The sequence below is a fragment of the Hemitrygon akajei genome, chromosome 22, assembly GCF_048418815.1.
Source record: "Hemitrygon akajei chromosome 22, sHemAka1.3, whole genome shotgun sequence".
Classification (NCBI taxonomy): Eukaryota; Metazoa; Chordata; class Chondrichthyes; order Myliobatiformes; family Dasyatidae; genus Hemitrygon; species Hemitrygon akajei.
Window position 1 is genome coordinate 29524373 of NC_133145.1, and position 20427 is coordinate 29544799.

Here is a 20427-nt window from a genome sequence, read left to right on the forward strand (position 1 = left end):
TCCTAATTCAATATATTTCAGGACCTCCACTCCCTCCAGTTCAAGGGACTCCCCTCTACTTCGAAACAGAGTAGTCCGACAAATGTTAACCCCGCAATGTAGAACAATATCATCTTCAATGTACTTATGATGGATCTGATAGGCTAACAAAAACTACGGGTTAGTTTCTCATTGAGTAAATTAGTGAATTGACTCCAGTTCTAATTGCTAACAAACTATGAACATGACACCAAGCTAGAGGTGAGGAATATGAGTCATGCTATGGAACTCTCCACTAAAACAAGAACTTCAACTGGAAGATTGGGAATATTATTTAAGGTTTGGAATGCTAAAATTAAACGTGCAATTTTCCAATGTAATTCAGTCTTGGTGTTGAATAAACAAGATTGATTCAAGGCTCTGTCAAAGTATTATAGCTGACAGGGACATCTGTGCTTTTAAAAGACTGCTAGGTTAACAGTTGCACGAAGAAGCTTTCCATAACTTCAGTGTATTAAGAGGAAATATATTGCTGCATTAACTTTTCATTCACTGTTGAGGTAAGTGTAGTTTTATTGCAAATAGTGCACTTATAAAAACATATTATAAAATACCTACCAAATTGCTGAAAGTGTTCTAAAGCATTCATTATCCTGCTTGAGTGGAATGTTTTTTTTAGCAGCTCTAGTGCACTGGGGTGACTACAGCTTTCTTAGAATCTTAACTGAAGTCAGTTTCCAGGCATGTTTTTGCACTGAGAATCCATGAAGCAGAGTCAAAGACTATTTGGTCTGATCTGAGCAGCTTTCCCTTGTTGCAAAGCTCCAAAGAGGTTTCAGAATTTCCTATTGCACTTCACCCACTTAGGAAAATGTAGAGTGCAGCCGGCTCAAACAGCCAGCAGCGAGGCCTTTGCCTTGCAGCAAAATCCTTGGTGAAATATGAGGATCACTTGTTTGGAGGAGAACAAGATTGCCAGAGAGAAGAATTGACAACTGGCACAGATGGGGCAATGTTAGGCCCAGTTAGTTAAAGCTGTCAATTCTCCGAATGTTTTTGAAACATTTAAAAAGTATGACAAGTGATTAGTTCTTTCAGTACTTAGAAAGGACCGGGAAAGTTCTCAAAACATCAATGAGTTTAACTAATCTTGTTCTTACTGCCATTCTCCTCTATTGAAATCAATGGGCAAACTCACCTATGCCATTTCTTGCCAGGTGCAAATTGATCACTTTGAACCCTTGACTTAGGGATGAGGAACAGGCTCCACATCACGCTTCTTGGATTCCTTCAGCAGCCCAATATTAGAATGCATCTGTGAAACAAACCACTAATAGCTGATAGTAGCTTTAAGGCTGATTTATACCTGTATGTATGGGTTACACCACAGCCTACGCCGTAGCCCTGATTTTCACTTCTGCGTCGCTCTACGCCATAGCGAGCATGCATTGGTGTGCGCCAAAACGCCAGTTGGCGGTGGGGTTTCCATGCCACTGTGTTGAGTTTCTTCATGAGAGACATGGATGAGGCAATGCATTTCAAACATTTGCGCATGTCAGCAGGTAGATTTGATGATTTGGTTCATCTACTTCGTATCCGTGTACGCACAGCCTGCAAACATGGCGGAGAAGAAGCAACCGGAAATGCGTAGGAGGAATTGCGATGCTAACAAGTGGACCAATCACAAATGTTGCGGTCTGCGTCGCCGCCACGGGTAAGTAACTTTTTTGGAGAGGTGCACATCACCCTACGGCGTAGGGTACAGTGTAGGTATGGCGCAGGGTATGTGATAGCTATGGCGTAGATGTGATGCACAAGTATAAATCAGCCTTTAGGAGTTTTACTCTCACACAAGAGCTCCTAAATCTAGGCCAGCAAGTTCTAGGACAAATGCCATTATTTTCACATAAAACTGAGGCTAATGCTTAAATGAGTGCTTTTATTATGTAAGTCTGGATCATACTCAACTCTTAATCTGATGTTGTGGTTTCATTGCATTCCAAGATTTAAATGCAAAATCTAGGCTGATTCCTGTGTGTAGAACAGAAGCAGTATCTGTATTGCAATGCTGCAGATTCCATCCAAGGACAAGGATCTGTATTGGTTGCTTGCTCTTCAGTGTTAAGGATGTTGATGATAATAGTCAAGTGGAGTGAGTTTAAGAATCTTGTTTACTTGATAAAAACAGGTTAATTATCTCAGGGCTGCTTAGGTAATCTGGAATTGTCCAAAATGGCTGTGATGTTTATCTTTTCAAAACTCTTTGCCTCAGAGAAAAATATGTGGTTCCTTGAGGTGTTATTAGGTGGTCTCTTAAGGTGTTGCAAAACATCTGATTTGGGTTTTAAAGAAACGCCGGACTGGAATTAAAGCAGCTGGCAAGTTGTGTGAGGAAATAGTGAATGGTCTGAAAATACAGTAACTTGAACGAACATTAGCAAATAGAAAAGGAGTGAGCTCCCCAGCTCCTCAAGCTTTCCCTGCCATTAATTATGATCTTGTTTGACCCTGTCTCTATCTCTTCTTCTGTGCCAAAGAACCCTATTTCCTGATTTTTCAAAATGTATCTGTTTTCACTTTAAATACTGCCAATGATTCAGCTTCGACAAGGAGGTTACAGAATTCCAGAGATTCAGCATCCTTGTGAGAATTTGTTCCTATGCATGTCAGTTTCAATTGCCTGCTACCTAATCTTGAAACCGTGTCATTTTGTCTCTGAAAATTCTCTAATAGGTAGGAATATCTGAAGATATTCCTTATCTTGTTCCACCCCCACAATCTTGTTTAAATGAGATCATCCCGCCGTCTTCTAAACTCTCAAAAAAAATAGATCCAATGTCTTAGCTACTCATGGTAGGATGACCAGTTTTCAGTGAGAATCTCTTTTGGCCTGCCTCCAATGTTAGCATATTGAAGGCAGTGTCGGTTTTGAGGGTAAATGTGATATCCTGAACTGGCATTTCTTACATAACGAGCAGTGATCTATTATGCAGACCAGTGACAATAATGTGGAGAACTAGTTTACCGTTCCTTACAGAAGCAACCTGAAACTCTATCCAATTAAACCTTAAGGGTAGACAGCATGTTCTAGTATGTTCTGTCAGTTCAGGATCCACATCATAATGTGAAAATTCTATCTCACCACACTTCAGTACTTGGGATTTGGTTCACTTCCACCCAAAATTATGACAAATCTAGAAACTGCTCACTTTTACTGGAGTTCATAGAACGTACAACAGTACAGCACAGGACAGGCCCAACAAAGAGATCTTTGGATGACCTCGGTGAAAAGAAATTTCAAGCCGGGATGTGAGCCAATGTTTGACTCCATTTTGCTGCTTAAAGTGTCCATGAATTGCCAATTAAACCATCAAGGATGATTGAGACATCAAGGTGAGAGTTTCAGTGCTGACTGGCTTTCTTTAGATTGTTGCCAGAGGAGTCCGTAAGTGGTCTATTGCTGTGTGGCTCGTGGGTAGGCCTCTCTGCCTTGTGTGGTAACCCTCTCTTTCGATGAATCTCTATGATATTGTAGGATGTTCCTGTGTTTATGGTCTGGACTTTTTCAGTCTTTTGGTTTTTATATTCTGTTTTCTTATCGCCCGTTCCTTTTCTGTTTTGTTAACATAGAAACATAGATAACCTACAGCACAATTCAGGCCCTTTGGCCCACAATGCTGTGTCGAACATGTCCTTACTTTAGAAATTACCTAGGGTTACCCATTGCCTTCTATTTTTCTAAGCTTTGTACCTATCCAAGTCACTTATAAGAATTATAAGTTGTGCAAGGGGAGAGTGTTTGGGGGTTGATGTTCTGTTACTTTTTGTGCAGGGGAAGGTTTGTTTTTTTTGGGGGCCGATTTTCCTGTTTGTTTTGCATGGGGGGAGATTTTGGGGAGGGTTGATGACCAGGATGCCGATTTTTCGTACCTGGGGGGTTGGTTTTGATGTTTCTCTTTGAACGTATTTCATGCTCTTTCTCTGTTTCGTGGGTATCTGGAAAAATACACATTTCAGAGTTATATATGGATACATGCTTTGATAATAAATGAACCTTTGAATACTAATGATGACTATAATTGGTTGGAAAGTGCTTCGGGATGTTCTGAAAGCAAGATGGAAATTGCTATATTAATGCAAGTTTTTCTTTTCTTTTTGTTGTAATTCTCCAATAAGCCATAAGAAATATTGGGGTTATCAGTGTGTATATTTGAGAATTTAGTTTCATTTTGTTTGCAACCTTGTTCATTTTGAGTACTCTGTAACTGCAAAATATAGGTAGAGGGTTGGCACCAAATTTCTTCCCTCTGGTCAATGTGTCCTTCGATAAGAGCAGGTCAGAGGCTGGGTATCCTGTGGCAAGTGGCTCGTCTCCTGATGCCCTTATGCCTTTCTAACATTACAAGGCACAGTGAACAACGTGATAGAATATCTTTCATTGTCCTCATGAGTGCCGTGACTGTCGAGGAGTTTGTCACCATCCAGAACAAAGCAGTTTGCTTAAGTGGTATCTCACCCAATATCCCCAACATTCATTCCCTAAACCACAGAAATGGCAGAATGGTTTCTTATCTAGTTCATCCCAGCAGCACATCCCAAGCCCATGAGCTCTACCAAAGAAAGAGATGAAGGCAACATGTGCATAGTAACATCTTCATCTACAGATTCTCTTCCAATTCCACACACCGTTCTGACTTGGAAGTGTATCATAAATCCTTCATTGTCTCTGGGTCTAAATCCTGGAATGATCTGCCCAGCAATACTGTGGGAGTATCTTCATCAGAAAGAAGGCAACTGTTCAAGAAGGTGCCTTCATTCAAGAAGAACACTGTCTTCTCAATTAACGAGGGGCAAAATGTGCTGACCTCATATATATGACTTTGTATTGAACTACCTTTGATCATAGTTACAGTATAGTTTTTATTTGATAAAGTCGCCACATTAACCCAATTTATGTTAATAGAGAGGAAAAATTCCAAAGTAAATTTGTTCTCAAAGTATGCATATATTATGAACCCTGAGATTTGTCTCCTAAGAGCAGCCATGAGGCAAAGAAACCCAAAAGAACCCGAAAAAAAAAGACTGTCAAACACCCTAATGCGCAGAGGAAAGAAAACGAAAGAATAAATCATGCAAACAATAACTACAAGCGAACAGTGTTCTGAACTGAAGTCCACAAACAGAGTCTGAGTGAGGTCCATGGTTCAGCGAAGAGCTGAGGAAATGTCACAGTGTAGTGAGCTGAACCGGCCTTCTCCTGCCTCGGGCCTCAACATCCTGTCTTTTCCAATCTCAGCCAGTGCCCAAGTCACCATCCAAACGCTGGGTTCAGTCGCTTCGATTCACCTTGCTCCTAGATCCCACTACCTCAATTTGACCCCTGGCATTTAAATTGATTGGACTTCCAGTCTTCTTCACTCTCGTCAATGGGCCCGCTGCCTCGCCTTGTCTCGGTTTTGCCACATCGGATTAGAACCTTAGAAAGTTATTGACAAGAACAGGCCATTCAGCTCAACAAAGCTTGCCAAATTCCTATTCACGTAGTGTATTGAAGTAACTATCTAGTTTAGATTTGAAAGTCTGTAAAGTACTATTCTCAACTACACAACTAGGTAGTTTGTTCCATGTGACCATAACTTGCTGTGTAAAGAATTGCTTCCTGATGTTAGTCTGAAATCTTTTAACCAGTCTCCACCTATGGCCCCATGTCCTTGATGATGGATTAACTTTGAAGTAGCATCTGGCATCCGCTTTACTTATATCCTTAATGATTTTGAACACTTCTTTCATGTCTCCTCTCATTCTATGTCTACTTAAGCTAAAAAGGTTTAATTCCTTCAATCTTTCTTCATTGCTCATACCCTGCAGAGCTGAATTGAGTCTAATTCCTTCACTGGACTTACTCCAGTGCCTTTGCATCCCTCACGAAATATGGAGATGAAAATCGCACATGGTATTCGAGGTGTGGCCTCACATGTGCATTATACAGCTTAAGAAGTTCTTGACTTGAACTCTACTGAGTGTATTATATAGCCCAACATTCTATTAGCCTTCCTAATCACTTCCGTGCATTGCCTAGATGTTGATAGTGATGCATCCAGCAGGACACCCAAACCCTTCTCAGACAGTGCACTTTGTAGCTCAAGACCCCAGTGTATACTTTACACATAGGAAGTAGAAATATTAGATTTAAATACTGTACGTCTGCCATTTATCTGCCCACATCTGGATTTTGTTTAGATTAACTGTATTGATTCTGCTGCCTGAATGCTATCAGCCTGCCCCCCGCCAATTTTGTGTCATCAGCAAACTTTACTAGTTTATTTGTTATGTGCTTATCCAAATCATTAATGTAAATTAAAAACAATAGTGGCCCCAAAACCGATCCCTGCAGAACCCCACTTTTAACATCTTCTAGGTGTGAAAATAATCCTCCCACCATGACTTATTTTCTGTTTTTGAGCTAATTCAGCACCCATTTGCACACCTCCTGTAATTTGGTTATTAGTCTCTAGTGGGGTATCTTGTCAAAAGCCTTCTGAAAGTCCAAGTAAATGTTATCAACCGCTCTATTGTTATCATAGATTTTAGTTGCCTCTTCACAGGACTCCAGCATATTAGTAAAACATGATTTCCCCTTTCTGAACCCATGCTGGCTTTCTGAAAACAAGCTTGTTCTTATCATCTACATTAACATCTCAGTTTTTGTTATTGTTTCCATCATCTTGCCTACGATGCATGTTAAGCTTACTGATCTAGAGTTAGCAGGATTAGTACTGTCAACCATTTTATATACTTGGACAACATTAACCCATTTCCAGTCCTTAGGGATTTCACTAGTCTTCACGGACTTTTGAAAAATACATGTTAGAGCTTTGTATATATAATCACAGACCTCTTTAAGTACTCTTGGATATATATTGTCTGGCCCTGGAGATTTATTAACTTTCAGTCTTTTCAGCTGAAGCAGGACTTCACTTTCTTAGATCTCTAAGTCACTTAAAACAACTTTTTTTCTCTACACTTACTGGCATTTTGCTAACATCTTCGCAGGTGAATAGTTAAGCAAAATATGAGTTAAGAGTGTCTGCTATGTCCTTCTCTGCATAATTTAACATCACATTATTATTCCTAATACACTTAACTTCCTCCTTGACTTTTCTTTTACCTCTAAAATATTGAAATCTTAGCATCATCAGCAAAATCCTTCCCAACCTGCCTTTTGGCAATCTGAATTTCCCTCTTGACTATAGCTCTTATATTTTCATATGCCATGTGGTTAACATCATTACTATTTCTTCTGTATTCCTTACATAGCTGTCTTTTCTGCAATGTTTTTATGTATATGTTTCTTCATCCATGCAGTTGATCTATTTTTTATTGCTTCTTCCAGCCTTGGGTATGAACAATTCCTGCACTCAGTGATCTCTTTAATTGACCCCATTGTTCCTCAATTGACTCAACATCAAGTAGTTACTTCCAGTTTACCTTCTGAGGTCTTTGCCACATCTGCACAAACTTTGCCTTTCTGAGATTCAATTCAAATTCAGTTTTTTACTGACATACTCTCCCAAAAAAAACTTTGAGACTAGCAATGTTATGATCACTTGTTCCTAAAGACTCAACAACTTCTGTACTCAAAATTCTGTCCTGATTGTTGAAGACTGTTAGATCTAGACAGGCCTCTTCTCTTGCTGGTGCATTAACATACTGAGTCAAAAAACAATCACTCAATCACTCAGTGAATTCACTTTCCTGTAACCATTAGTCACTGGGTTCTCCCACTCAATATTCGGGTAAGTAAAGTCACCCATAACTATAACATAACCCTCAGAACTTGTTTTTTTAAATATTCTGATAGAGTTGTTCGATAAAATCACTATCAGCATGGGGGGTGGGGGTGGGGTCTATAACACACACCCAATGTTATTCCTTTATCCTTATAGCTTTCGATTCTCACCCAGATTTCTTCACTAAGTCTCGATTCATCCTTTCCATAAGCAGCCTCACATTTAATTTCTCTCTTATGTATATGACCACTCATCCAGCTTTACGATCTTGCCTATCTTTCCTAAGTAATGTATATCCTTTAATCCTATATTCATCACCATCCTTTGAGGCCAGCCAGATTTCTGTTATCGCTATTATATCATGTTACGTGCACTTGCATATAATTCCAACTGGTTTAGTTTATTCTCAATACTTGCATTTACACAGGCCATGCTTAGTCTATTACTGATGTTTTTTTATCCTATTCCTACTTCTATATTTTTGAAGCCTATAATCACTTTATGTCCTAATATGTTATTCACTATTAAGGTGTTCAAACAGTTGGGCCCAACCTGTTCTAAGTTCCCTGACCCCTGCCCCCTCCCCCCATTCCCTGGTTCAAACAGTCCTCAACTAACTGGTGCATATGCCTGCCCAGTACACTGGTGCCCCTCTGGTTCAAATGCAACCCGTCCTGGCAGTACAGATTCATCTGCCCCAGCAGGCAACCCAATGTCCCACAAACCTATGCCCGTCTAACCTACACCGTGATTTGAGCCACGCATTAAATCTTCTAATTTCCTCCACCTTACCTGGACTGGCATGTGGCACAGGCAGAACTTCCAAGAAGACCACTTTGTCAGTTATGCCCTAAACTTTCCACGTAACTCTTTAAATTTGTCTTGCAGAACTGAATGCCTGCCCATACCTAGGTCATTTGTTCCAATGTGGGCAGTGACTACTGGATCCACCCCAGCTCTGGTCAGGAGCTTATCTACTTGTCCAGGGAGGTGTTCCTGGTAGGTAACACACCGTATGAATCTCCTTGTCCGTACATGCATTATCCTCAACTCCCCTGATAATTGAGTCCTCTACTATCGCTACTTCCTTTTTATGGGGTTTAAGTTTAGGATTAGAGGGGGTCCTGTGGGGCTCTTCTCTTCTGCCTACCACTTCAGAACTTTCACAGTCATTGTCGAGCATTGCTAGATGTTCAAAATGGTTGGACAGTCAGTTGATGCTCCTGGAAAGTGTGAGCCTCTGACCCTGTGTTTCCTTCCTACAGTTACCCACCTGTCTCTTCCTTTCTGGTCTGGAATATTAACCTGTGGCTCTCTTAGGGTGCGCACTGTCTCTCTAAAGAACATCTGGCAATTCTCCACAACATTGCAGGTCAGCTATCTCCTCCTCAAGTTCAGCCACCTTGTTCCTGTGGAGTTGGATTAGCTGGAATTTCTCGCATATGAACTCTCCAGGGAGCAAGTTTCCGTGAATTTTATATTCCAGCGAATATAAAATATAGAAACATAGAAAACCTACAGCACAATACAAGTCTTTCAGCCCACAATGCTGTGCCAAACACATGCTTACTTTGGAAATTACCTAGGGTTACCCATAGCCCTCTATTTTTCTGAGCTCCATGTACCTGTTCAGGAGTCTCTTAAAAGACCCTATTGTATCCTCCTCCACCACTGTCACCGGCAGCCTACTCCACGCACTCTAGCCATTTCAGCCCTGGGAAAAATCCTCAGACTATCCACATGGTCAATGCCTCTCATCATCTTATACACCTCTCATCCTCTGTCACTCCAAGCAGAAAAGGCCAAGTTCACTCAACCTATTCTCATAAGGCATGCTCCCCAATCCAGGCAACATCTTTGTAAATCTCCTCTGCACCCTTTCTATAGCTTCCACATCCTTCCTGTAGTGAGGTGACCAGAACTGAGCACAATACTCCAAGTGGGGTCCGGCCAGGGTCCTACACAGTTGTAACATTACCTTTCGGTTCTTAAACTCAATCCCATAGTTGATGAAGGCCAATGCACCATATGCCTTCCTAACCACAGAGTCAACCTGCGCAGCAGTTTTGAGTGTCCTATGGACTTGGACCCCAAGATCCCTCTGATCCTCCACACTGCCAAGAGTCTTACCATTAATACTATATTCTGCCATGATATTTGACTTACCAAAATGAACCACTTCACACTTATCTGGGGTGAACTCCATCTACCACTTCTCAGCCCAGTTTTGCATCCTATCAATGTCTCACTGTAACCTTTGACAGCCCTCCACACTATTCACAACACCTCCAACCTTTATGTCATCAGCAAATTTACTAACCCATCCCTCCACTTCCTCATCCAGGTCATTTAAAAAAATCACAAAGAGAAGGGGTCCCAGAACAGATCCATGAGGCACACCACTGGTCACCGACCTCCATGCAGAATATGACCTGTCTACAACCACTCTTTGCCTTCTGAATCCACAGAGCAATGTCCCCATGGATCCCATGCCTCCTTACTCTCTCAATAAGCCTTGCATGGGGTACCTCATCAAATGCCTTGCTGAAATCCATATACACTACTGCTCTACCTTCATCAATGTGGTTAGTCACATCCTCAAAATATTCAATCAGGCTCGTAAGGCACGAGCTGCCTTTGACCAAGCCATGCTGACTATTCCTAATCATATTATGCCTCTCCAAATGTTCATAAATCCTACCTCTCAGGACCTTTTCCATCAGTTTACCAACCACTGAAGTAAGGCTCACTGGTCTATAATTTCCTGGGCTATCTCTCCTCCCTTTCTTGAAGAAGGGAACAACATCTGCAACCCTCCAATCCTCTGGAACCTCTCCCATCCCCATTGATGATGCAAATATCATTGCCAGAGGCTCAGCAGTCTCCTCCCTCGCCTTCCGCAGTCGTCTAGGGTACATCTCGTCTGGCCCCGGTGACTTATCCAACTTGATGCTTTCCAAAAGCTTCAGCACATCCTCTTCTTAATGTCTATATGTTCAAGCTTTTCAATCCACTGTAAGTCATCCCTACAATTGCCAAGATCCTTTTCCATAGTGAGCACTGAAGCAAAATTCAATAAGTACCTCTGCTATCTCTTCCCGTTCCATACATACTTCTCTGTCATAGTTGATTGGTCTTATTCTCTCATGTCTTATCCTCTTGCTCTTCACATACTTGTAGAATGCCTTGGGGTTTTCCTTAATCCTGCTCACCAAAGCCTTCTCATGGCCCCTTCTGGCTCTCCTAATTTCATTCTTAAGCTCCTTCCTGCTAGCCTTATAATCTTCTAGATCTCTATCATTACCTTATTTTTTTTAACGTTTCGTAAGCTTTTCTTTCCTTCTTGACTAGATTTTCAACAGCCTTTGTACACCACGGTTCCTGTACCCTACCATCCTTTCCCTGTCTCAGTGGAACATACCGATGCAGAACAACATGCAAATATGCCCTGAACATTTGCCACATTTCTGCCGTACATTTCCCAGAGAACATCTGTTCCCAATTTATGCTTCCAAGTTCCTGCTTGATAGCTTCATATTTCCCCTTACTCCAATTAAACGCTTTCCTAACTTGTCTGTTCCTATCCCTCTCCAATGCTATCTCCAAAGGAGATAGAATTGTGATCACTATCTCCAAAATGCTCTCCCACTGAGAGACCTGACACCTGACAAGATTCATTTCCCAATACCAGATCAAGTACAGCCTCTCCTCTTGTAGGCTTATCTACATATTGTGTCAGGAAATTTTCCTGAACACACCTAACAAACTCCACCCCATCTAAACCCCTTGCTCTAGAGAGATACCAATCAATATTTGGGAAATTAAAATCTCCCACCACGTTATTATTACACCTTTCCAGAATCTGTCTCCCTATCTGCTCCTCGATGTCCCTGTTACTATTGGGTGGTCTATAAAAAACACCCAGTAGAGTTATTGACCCCTTCCTGTTCCTAACTGCCACCCACAGAGAATCGGTAGACAATCCCTCCATGACTTACTCCTTTTCTGCAGCTGTGACACTATCTCTGATCCCTCTATGCTATGCCCCTGCCTCTTTTGCCTCCATCCCTGTCTTTTCTGAACCATCTAAAGCCTGGCACTTGAAGTAGCCCTTCCTGCCCCTGAGCCATCCAAGCCTCTGTAATGGTCATAACATCATAGCTCCAAGTACTGATCCAGGCTCTAAGCTCATCCGCTTTGTTCATGATGCTTCTTGCATTAAAACAGACACATCTCAAACATCGGTCTGAGCGTGTCCCTTCTCTATCACTTGCCTTTCCTCCCTCTCGCACTGTCTCCAAGCTTTCTCTATTTGTGAGCCAACCACCTCTTCCTCCATCTCTTCAGTTTGGTTCCCACCGCCCAGCAATTCTAGTTTAAACTCTACTCCATAGCCTTAGCAAACCTCCCCGCCAGGATATTGGTCCCCCTGGGATTCAAGTGCAACCCACCCTTTTTGTACAGGTCACTCCTGCCCCAAAAGAGGTCCCAAAGATCCAGAAATCTGAATCCCTGCCCACTGCTCCAATCCCTCAGCCATACATTTATCCTCCACCTCACTCTACTCCTATACTCACTGTCACGTGGCACAGGCAGTAATCCAGAGATTACTACCTTTTGAGGTCCTGCTTCTCAACTTTCTTCCTGAATCTCGGTAGTCTGTTTTCAACAAACAAGACTCACATTGCAGAGGCTGTATCATTATACTTTTAGGGGGGTAGAGTTACTGAACTATTCAAGATTATGTGATTGTATTTATTTAAATTCTTAAAAGTAAACTACTATTTATACTACTATCCCTGCTTTGCTCCCAATATACCAGATAGCGCTTAATGTCTAACGTGTGCTTGAAACTTTGCTGGAGTTTCTAGATTTGCGTTTTCTGATCAATTCACTTTCTGCACTGGTAAACTATAACTCAAAGTGACTTTGGTCCCACCTCATTCGGCCCACAACAACTTCACCACTGTCTAATTATCGGCTAGCTTTCTTGTTGAAAACACGCGAAGTGCCTCTTTTTCCGCGAGCGCTAGTGCACTGCTTATGCAAAGATGAAAAAACTGGTCGCCCAAAACAAGGGATAGACCTGAAAAAAATCCTTTGCGGCCCCTGTAAGGCGTCCAGACACAGGTTATATAAACCGCCACATTGAAAATTTAAAACAGAACAAAAGGATGCTACAGACCAAATCTTTTCCTCGCCCTCTCGCACTCTCCCAAACAACACCAGTCCAAACATCTCCAAGTCCAAGGTGAAGTTACAGACTATTGCTTGCAATAATCGTTTGCCAGAGAGAGTGATTAACAAAGTATTTAGTTGTTTACCTTGTTTCATCAGCAACCAGCCAGAAGCCACTGAGATTCACCTGTGCAATCTTAAACCAGAAATAGTACTTACTGAAGATTAGCGACTTGGAGTATTCAGGCTTATCTGAGTAGACTTGCAAAGAAGTCTTAAATCTAAATAATACACAGAACTGCTTAAGATTATGCAACTAAAATTTCTCATCAGTTTGATGACATTCCATAGGTAAACCCTGCCTTAAGTGGATAATGAAACTTTGTTTTTGGGTAAATAAGATAGCATTTTGCCAGTTTCTTTTTTCCTAGATTAACTTTAGATACATGTCATAGAAATATACATGGAAGGTAAGATGCTAAATGAAAGTTTTCATCAAAATGTAAATGAATTTCAGTTGTGGCATGTAATATGTGAAAGTGCACTGTAATTTTACAGCTGCTTTTTAACAAGAATCAGTAACAAAGTATAAACATGTTATTATACCCAAATGTTTGGCAGTTAATTGAAAGCAACATAATAGTTTCCTTCTTCATTTATTAAGATTCTTTATTTTTCCCTTATACTAATGGCATCTCAAAGTTCAAAAAGTTCAAAGTAAATTTATTAGCAAAGTACATATATGTCACCATATACAACCCTGAGATTAATTTCCTTCCGAACATTCTCAATAATTCTATAGAATAATAACCCTAACAGAATCAATGAAAAAGCACACCAATTTGAGCCTTCAACCAGTGTGCAAAAGACAACAAACTGCAAATACAAAAAGAGAGAAATAATAGTAATCAATAAATAAGCAATGAATATCAATAACATGAGATAAGGAGCCCTTGAAAGTGAGTGCACTGGTTGTGGGAACATTTCAGTAATGGGGCAGGTGAAGCTGAGTGAAATGATCCCCTTTGGTTCAGGAGCCTGTTGGCTGAGGGGTAATAACTGTTCCTGAACCGGGTGGTGTGGGACCTCCAGGTTCTGTCCATGGTAATCTTTTTATTCCCTTGTAATGTTCACTGCATGAAGCATAGCTACATTGAGGACTGGATCTCTCCTCTGGGTTCTAATTGTGACTATTGGATGGTCTCAGGTCAGGATAAGACTGAGCAATTGCAGACAAGGTTCAAATGCCCTCTGCAGCAGATCTTTTATCACCCACCTATTCCAGGCAAAGCACTGACAGGTAAATGCTGCAGACACAATACATTTCAATAGGTGATTTAATGTTGTGGAAGAACTCGTCCACTAGTTGTTACACATATCTGTGAGAAAACACATGTGTCCTTTTCCAAAGCTAGATTTAAAACCAGGCCATCATGGGTGAGCCAGACTAACAGGGCTGTGGTTTATTGCTTTTATCTTGATAGTGCTGGCTGAAGTCAATATGGAGTTTAACTGACAATGAGGTGAAAGGGTGATGCCCAATATTGTCATGGTTCTGGTTCTGTTACGGGAACAATTAGTCAGTTAACTACAGGTAACCTTTGACCGCCTTCATACATCTCCAGAACCCCAGGGATTGGTAGTTTAGGGTATTTAAGTTCCTTGTTGGTTCTCACGTAAGTGCATTTACTATCACTTTTTGCATAATTCTTATTTTGAATGTCTATTTGTTGCAACAGGGTAAGGAAGTGACATTAGTGGAGGAGGCAATTGAAGGAAGATAATAAAGGTTTCATTAAAAACCCTGGAGAAAAGTGAAAAATATTTAAATAAAAATCCCAATAATTGTTGAAATCTAAAATTAAAACAGTAGGTACTGGAATATTCAGAGAGATAAAGAAACAGAATCAATGTTTTAGATGAATTGAAACTAACTCTGTTCTCTTTTCACAGATGCTGCCTGATCTAATTTCCATCGTTTTTCATTGTTTCGTGTCTATCTGGAGAAGAAGAATCTCAGAGTTGTATACTACATACTTACTTCGATAATAAATGAATCTTAGAACATTTTTGAACCTTTAAACCTGCTGTGTATTTCCAACATGTTCCACTGGCGACTGATTATTTAAAAGTCTGACAATTGAGAGATGTGTGGAAGTCTGTAGGGTCAACGACAGACATTACATTATGTGGTGACAGAATTGTGATTTCTATACCAGCATTCCTCCTGCTTCTGTAAGATACAGGGGATCCCAGTCATACTTGGGCCCAACAACACTTTTGTCACCTGTTGAGCCATATCTGCAGAAATAAATTTTCAACCCACTAATGGAATCCGTCACAAACGAGAGAAGATCTGCAGATGCTGGAAATCAAAGCAACACACATAAAATGTTGGAGGAACTCAGCAGGCCAGGCAGCATCTATGGAAAAGAGTAAACAGTTGGCATTGCGGGCCGAAACCCCTCATCAGGACTGGAAAAAAAATAAAGAAGTCTGAGTAAAAAGGTATGGTGAGGAAGAAAGAAGTAAAAGATAGTAGATGGCAGGTGAAACGAGGAGGGGTGAAGTAAGGAGCTGGGAAATCAAACGGTGAAAGAGATAAAGAATTGGAGAAGGAGGAATGTGATAGGAGAGGACCTGCCCCTACATCTCCTACCCTCACTACTTTTCTAGTAATTACTCCCCTCCTTCACCATTCCCCATTCCCATTTCCCTCTCTGACCTATCTCCTTGCCTGCCTATTACCTCCCCCAGTGCTTCTCCATGGCGTTCTGTCTTCTCCTATCAGGTTCCCCTTTCTCCAGCCGTTTATCTTTTTCATCAATTGACTTCTGCGCTCTTTATTTCACCCCTCCCCCTCTCTTGGTTTCACCTATCACTTACCAGCTTGTACTTATTCCTCCCCTTCCCCACCATCTTACTCTGACTTCTCATCTCATTTGGCCAGTCCTGATGAAGGGCTTTGGGCTGAAACACTGACTGTTTGCTTTCTTCCATAGATGCTGCCTGGCCTGCTGAGTTCCTCCAGCATTTTGTGTGTGTTGCTAATGAAACCAGTCATTGGATGAATAAAGGAGCCTTCTCCATGGAGGCCCCAAACCAGTACCGAAAAAAATCCTTTAATTAAGCACCCCTACACTGTTACAATCCCCTCAACAACTCCAAGCTTGTGACCTTCATAGTATACAATTCCACCCACCCACTGACAGCACCCAATATCTTGACCATCAAGCTGTACCTCTCCCTCTGACATGCCCCAAGTCATGTCATTACTAACCTGCAACCAACAAATGATGACTGTACCAGCTGACAACGGTCACAGGCTGATGACCACCCTGACAACTCCCCCTCCACATCTCTCCCCATTATTGCTGCCCAACAGGCAATCTTCTCTATTTAACAGCACAATGCCCAACTTTTCCCTTGCTCTCTGGTCTTCATCCGCCCCCCAAAAACCCTCACCTCATTGACCAGGCTCCTTCTACTGCAAGTCAGATTTCCTTGGCATGTTCCACACTGACAAAACTTGCGAGGGAGAGGCCATACCTATTATAAGTTCTCTCTACCAGCACTCAAGAGAAATTGAGTCAAGTTCATTGTCACGTGCACAGGGTTCAAAGTTCAAAGTAAATTTATTGTCATGTTGAATGCATGGTGGGGTACAATGAAAAACGTATAGCAGCATCATGGATACAAAGGTACAGACACAACCAAAATCTCAATTATACCCAGGCAGAGGACAGAGAGGGGATAAATGAACTAAGGTTTTATTTTAGCACAAAATAAAGACACACTTTATTAAAGAACCCATCTTTACTAGCTAAATGCACCTAAATGCACATTCTTCTTAAAAGCAACTCAGACCTCACAGTATTGCGTATAGAGAGCAGAGCACAGAATGTAACTGTAGAATTTCAGTGGATGTCTCCCAGCTGGCTGATGTTTTTAAGCAAAGAAGCCAAAATCCTGGGGAATTCATGCTGCAGCTCTGATCCCCATAAGGTGTATAATAAATTTAATGGTGTTCAAGTGTAGTGAGTTTATAACCATGTGCAGAATGCAAGGAAAAGGTAATAACTAAAACAAAAAATGACCAGTAAACAATTGCTTCCAGCTGCCCCCTAATTAACAGCATCAGTCGTGATTTTTATATCCCCTGTTTATAATTAAATCTGCTATTCATGTTATTTAGGGTACCAGAGTGAAAGAGTTCAGTTTTATGATCCATTTAAAGAACTGTGCCTGGCTAAAATGATCTGTTTAAAAGTAACTTAAAAGAAGTTTATCATATAACAATCTTCACCTGTAGTGTGAAGTCTATTAGTTGGAGATAATTTACATGATTGGAAATACCTTTTCAACTGCTTATATCTGCCAAGAATTACCCGGTAAGTGTTTCCTGACACAAAGCATGTTATCCTGTAGTTTACGTTAATCACCTGCTTGCTTTCTATCAGAGATGACCTTTCCTGTTAGAATTCACCCAAACTTTTGTGAACTGTTTCTAACTTATGAGAAGCGAGTAATTTGGGAACCAGTTGTCAATAATGGCTATGCCAGCTGATGAATGTGGGCAGGTTGGGGGTAAACATTATGCTGAGTACTATTGGGTATACATTGCCAAAACTGATTGATGGCTACGTAATATACATAAAGGTTGGCAGGGGCAATTAAGGTCAATTGGCAGAACTTGGCACTGGTCACTGAAATTAGAACCACAAGTGAAAAATATACTCAGAGGTCCTATTTAACAGGGTTTTGCCTTGATGCTTAAGTAAAACCAGACCATTTAAAGAATAAAAATATTCTGCATGATCCAAGACCAACATTGACTTATGTAGTTATTATTATTATTAGGAAACACAGTTTCTGAAACAGTTAAATGTTTAATTACATTTCAAATATTTCATAGTTTGGTGGCATATGTTTTAAACATTGAATTGAATTGACTTTGTTACTTACATCCTTCATATACGTACATGAGTAAAAACTTTATGTTACGTCTCTGTCTAAATGTGCAATTTATAGTAACTTATAATAAGTAGTAGGTACAACAGGATAGTCAATATAACATAGAAGTACAGTTGTGTCAGCATGAATTAAGCAGTCTGATGGCCTGGTGGAAGAAGCTATCCCGGAGCCTGAGGGTCCTGCCTTTTATGCTGCGGTACTGTTTCCCGGATGATAGCTGCTGGAACAGTTTGTGGTTGGGGTGACCTGTGTCCCCAGTGATCCATCGGGCCCTTTTTATGCACCTGTCTTTGTAGGTTTTCTGAATCGTGGGAAGTTCACATCTACAGATGCGCTGGGCTGTCCGCACCACTCTCTGCAGAGTCCTGTGATTGAGGGAGGTACAGAAGGGAACATTGCTGTGGACAGAGTGATAAGTATGCTGGAAAATCAAAAATGTTCGATGTTCTTTTATTGCATTGCTTGCTTTAGACATCATTTTACTTATTGTCTTTAATGTGCCACTCTCTTATTTGAACTGATAATGTAAGAGTGCAGCAATACACACAAAATGCTGGTGGAACGCAGCAGGCCTGGCAGCATCTGTAGGAAGAAGTGCAGTCAATGTTTCAGGCAGAGACCCGAAATGTCGACAGTGCTTCTTCCTACAGATGTTGCGTGGCCTGCTGCGTTCCACCAGCATTTTGTGTGTGTTGCTTGAATTTCCAGCATCTGCAGATTTCCTTGTGTTTATGTAATTTAAGAGTGAAAGTTGAATCAAACCTCTAGATGGAGAAAAACAACTTTAGGCTACAGTGGAAGAGAGAGGCAACTACATGGAGAGATCTGAGCGTGAGCAAAAGAACTCTGCTACTAATGTGTTACTCATCCTGGAGACACAAGAATGATTGGTGAATGTTCACAGGATGAATTAGAGTTGAAGGCTCAGAATGAGAATATATTCATGTTTGTAGATTTCTTGGAACAAAATCAACAGTATTAACAGTATTCTCACTTTGATCAGTGTACTCCTAATATATTGAAAATCGTTGACATCTGTTCTGTTTCTACTTTAATTATTAGTAAACAAATAAATTCCATTTATGCCTTACAGATGATATTTGCTCTATCACTGCAGAAGCAACTCTGTTCACTCCATATGATTTGCTCAGTCTAATAAACAGTCTGAAAAAATTAAAACTCTGTCCTTTGGTGTCTTGCACTATGGATCATTTGACATCTGTGTAGAAAGGCTTTGTGCCAGATCTTTCCACAAGAAGACAATGAATTCCTAGAGGAATAGGTGTTACCTAAGACAGAAGAACCCTGTGCAAAGAAAATGTATGCACCCCCCTTGGAAATTTTCATGTTTTATTGTTTTACAACATTGAATCACAATGGATTTAATTTGGCTTTTTTGACATTGATCAACAGAAAATTACTCTTTTGTGTCAGAGTGAAAATAAATCTCCACAAAGTGATCCAAATTAATTAATTACAAAAATAAAACACAAAATAACTGAGTATACACTCCCTTCAAGTCGGTGTGTTATAGAAGCACCTTTGGCAGCAGTTACAGCATTGAGCCTGTGTCGACAGGTCTCTACCAGGTTTGCACATCTGGATTCTGCAATTTTCCCCCATCCTTCTTTACAAAACTGTTCAAGCTCTGTCAGATTGCATGGGGATCATGAGTGAACAGCCCTTTTCAAGTCCAGCCACAAATTCTCAATTGGATTAAGGTCTAGACTCTGACTTGGCCACTCCAGGATATCACCTTTGTTGTTTTTAAGCTATTCCTGTGCAGCTTTGTCTCTATGCTTGGGTCATTGTCTTGCTGGAAAACAAATCTTCTCCCAAGTCACAGTTCTCTTGCAGACTTTCCCTGTATTTTGCTGCATTAATTTTTCCCTCTATCTTCACAAGCCTTCCTACGGTAGTGAAGCATCCCCACAGCATGATGCAGCCACCACCATGCTTCATGGTAGGGAAGGTGTGCTTTTGATAAGTAGTGCTTGGCTTATACCAGACATAGCATTTAGTCCAATGGCCAAAAAGCTTGATTTTGGTTTCATCAGGTCTTAGAAATTTCTAACAGCAGACTTCAGAGTCTCCCATATGTCTTCTAGCAAACTCCAGCTGAGATTTCATGTGAGTTTTTTTTAACAGTGGCTTTCTCTTTGCCACTCTCCCATAAAGCTGCGACTGGTGAAGCACCCGGGCAACAGTTGTTGTATGTGCATTCTCTCCCATCTCAGCCACTGAAGCTTGTAACTCCTCCTGAGTTGTCATAGGTATCTTAGTAGCCTCTGTCACTTGTCCTCTTCTTGCACAATCACTCACTTTCTGAGGACGGCCTGCTCTAGGCAGATTTACAGCTGTGTTATATTCTTTCCATTTCTTGATGTTTGACTTAACTATACTTTCAGAATATATTTACTGACATGGAAATTTTCTTGTCTCCATATCCTGACTTGGACTCTTCAATATCCTTTTTTCAGAGTTGCTTGGAATGTTCCTTTGTCTT

The 20427-nt window shown here is 40.9% G+C and overlaps 1 long non-coding RNA gene across 1 annotated transcript; it reads left to right on the forward strand.

Moving 5' to 3' along the window:
• The first annotated feature begins 461 nt into the window (after positions 1 to 461).
• On the forward strand, positions 462 to 15011 carry LOC140714873 (uncharacterized). The gene is made up of 3 exons (XR_012096011.1): positions 462 to 539; positions 1542 to 1693; positions 14901 to 15011. It is a non-coding gene; the product is annotated as an uncharacterized lncRNA (long non-coding RNA).
• Positions 15012 to 20427: the final 5416 nt, after the last annotated feature.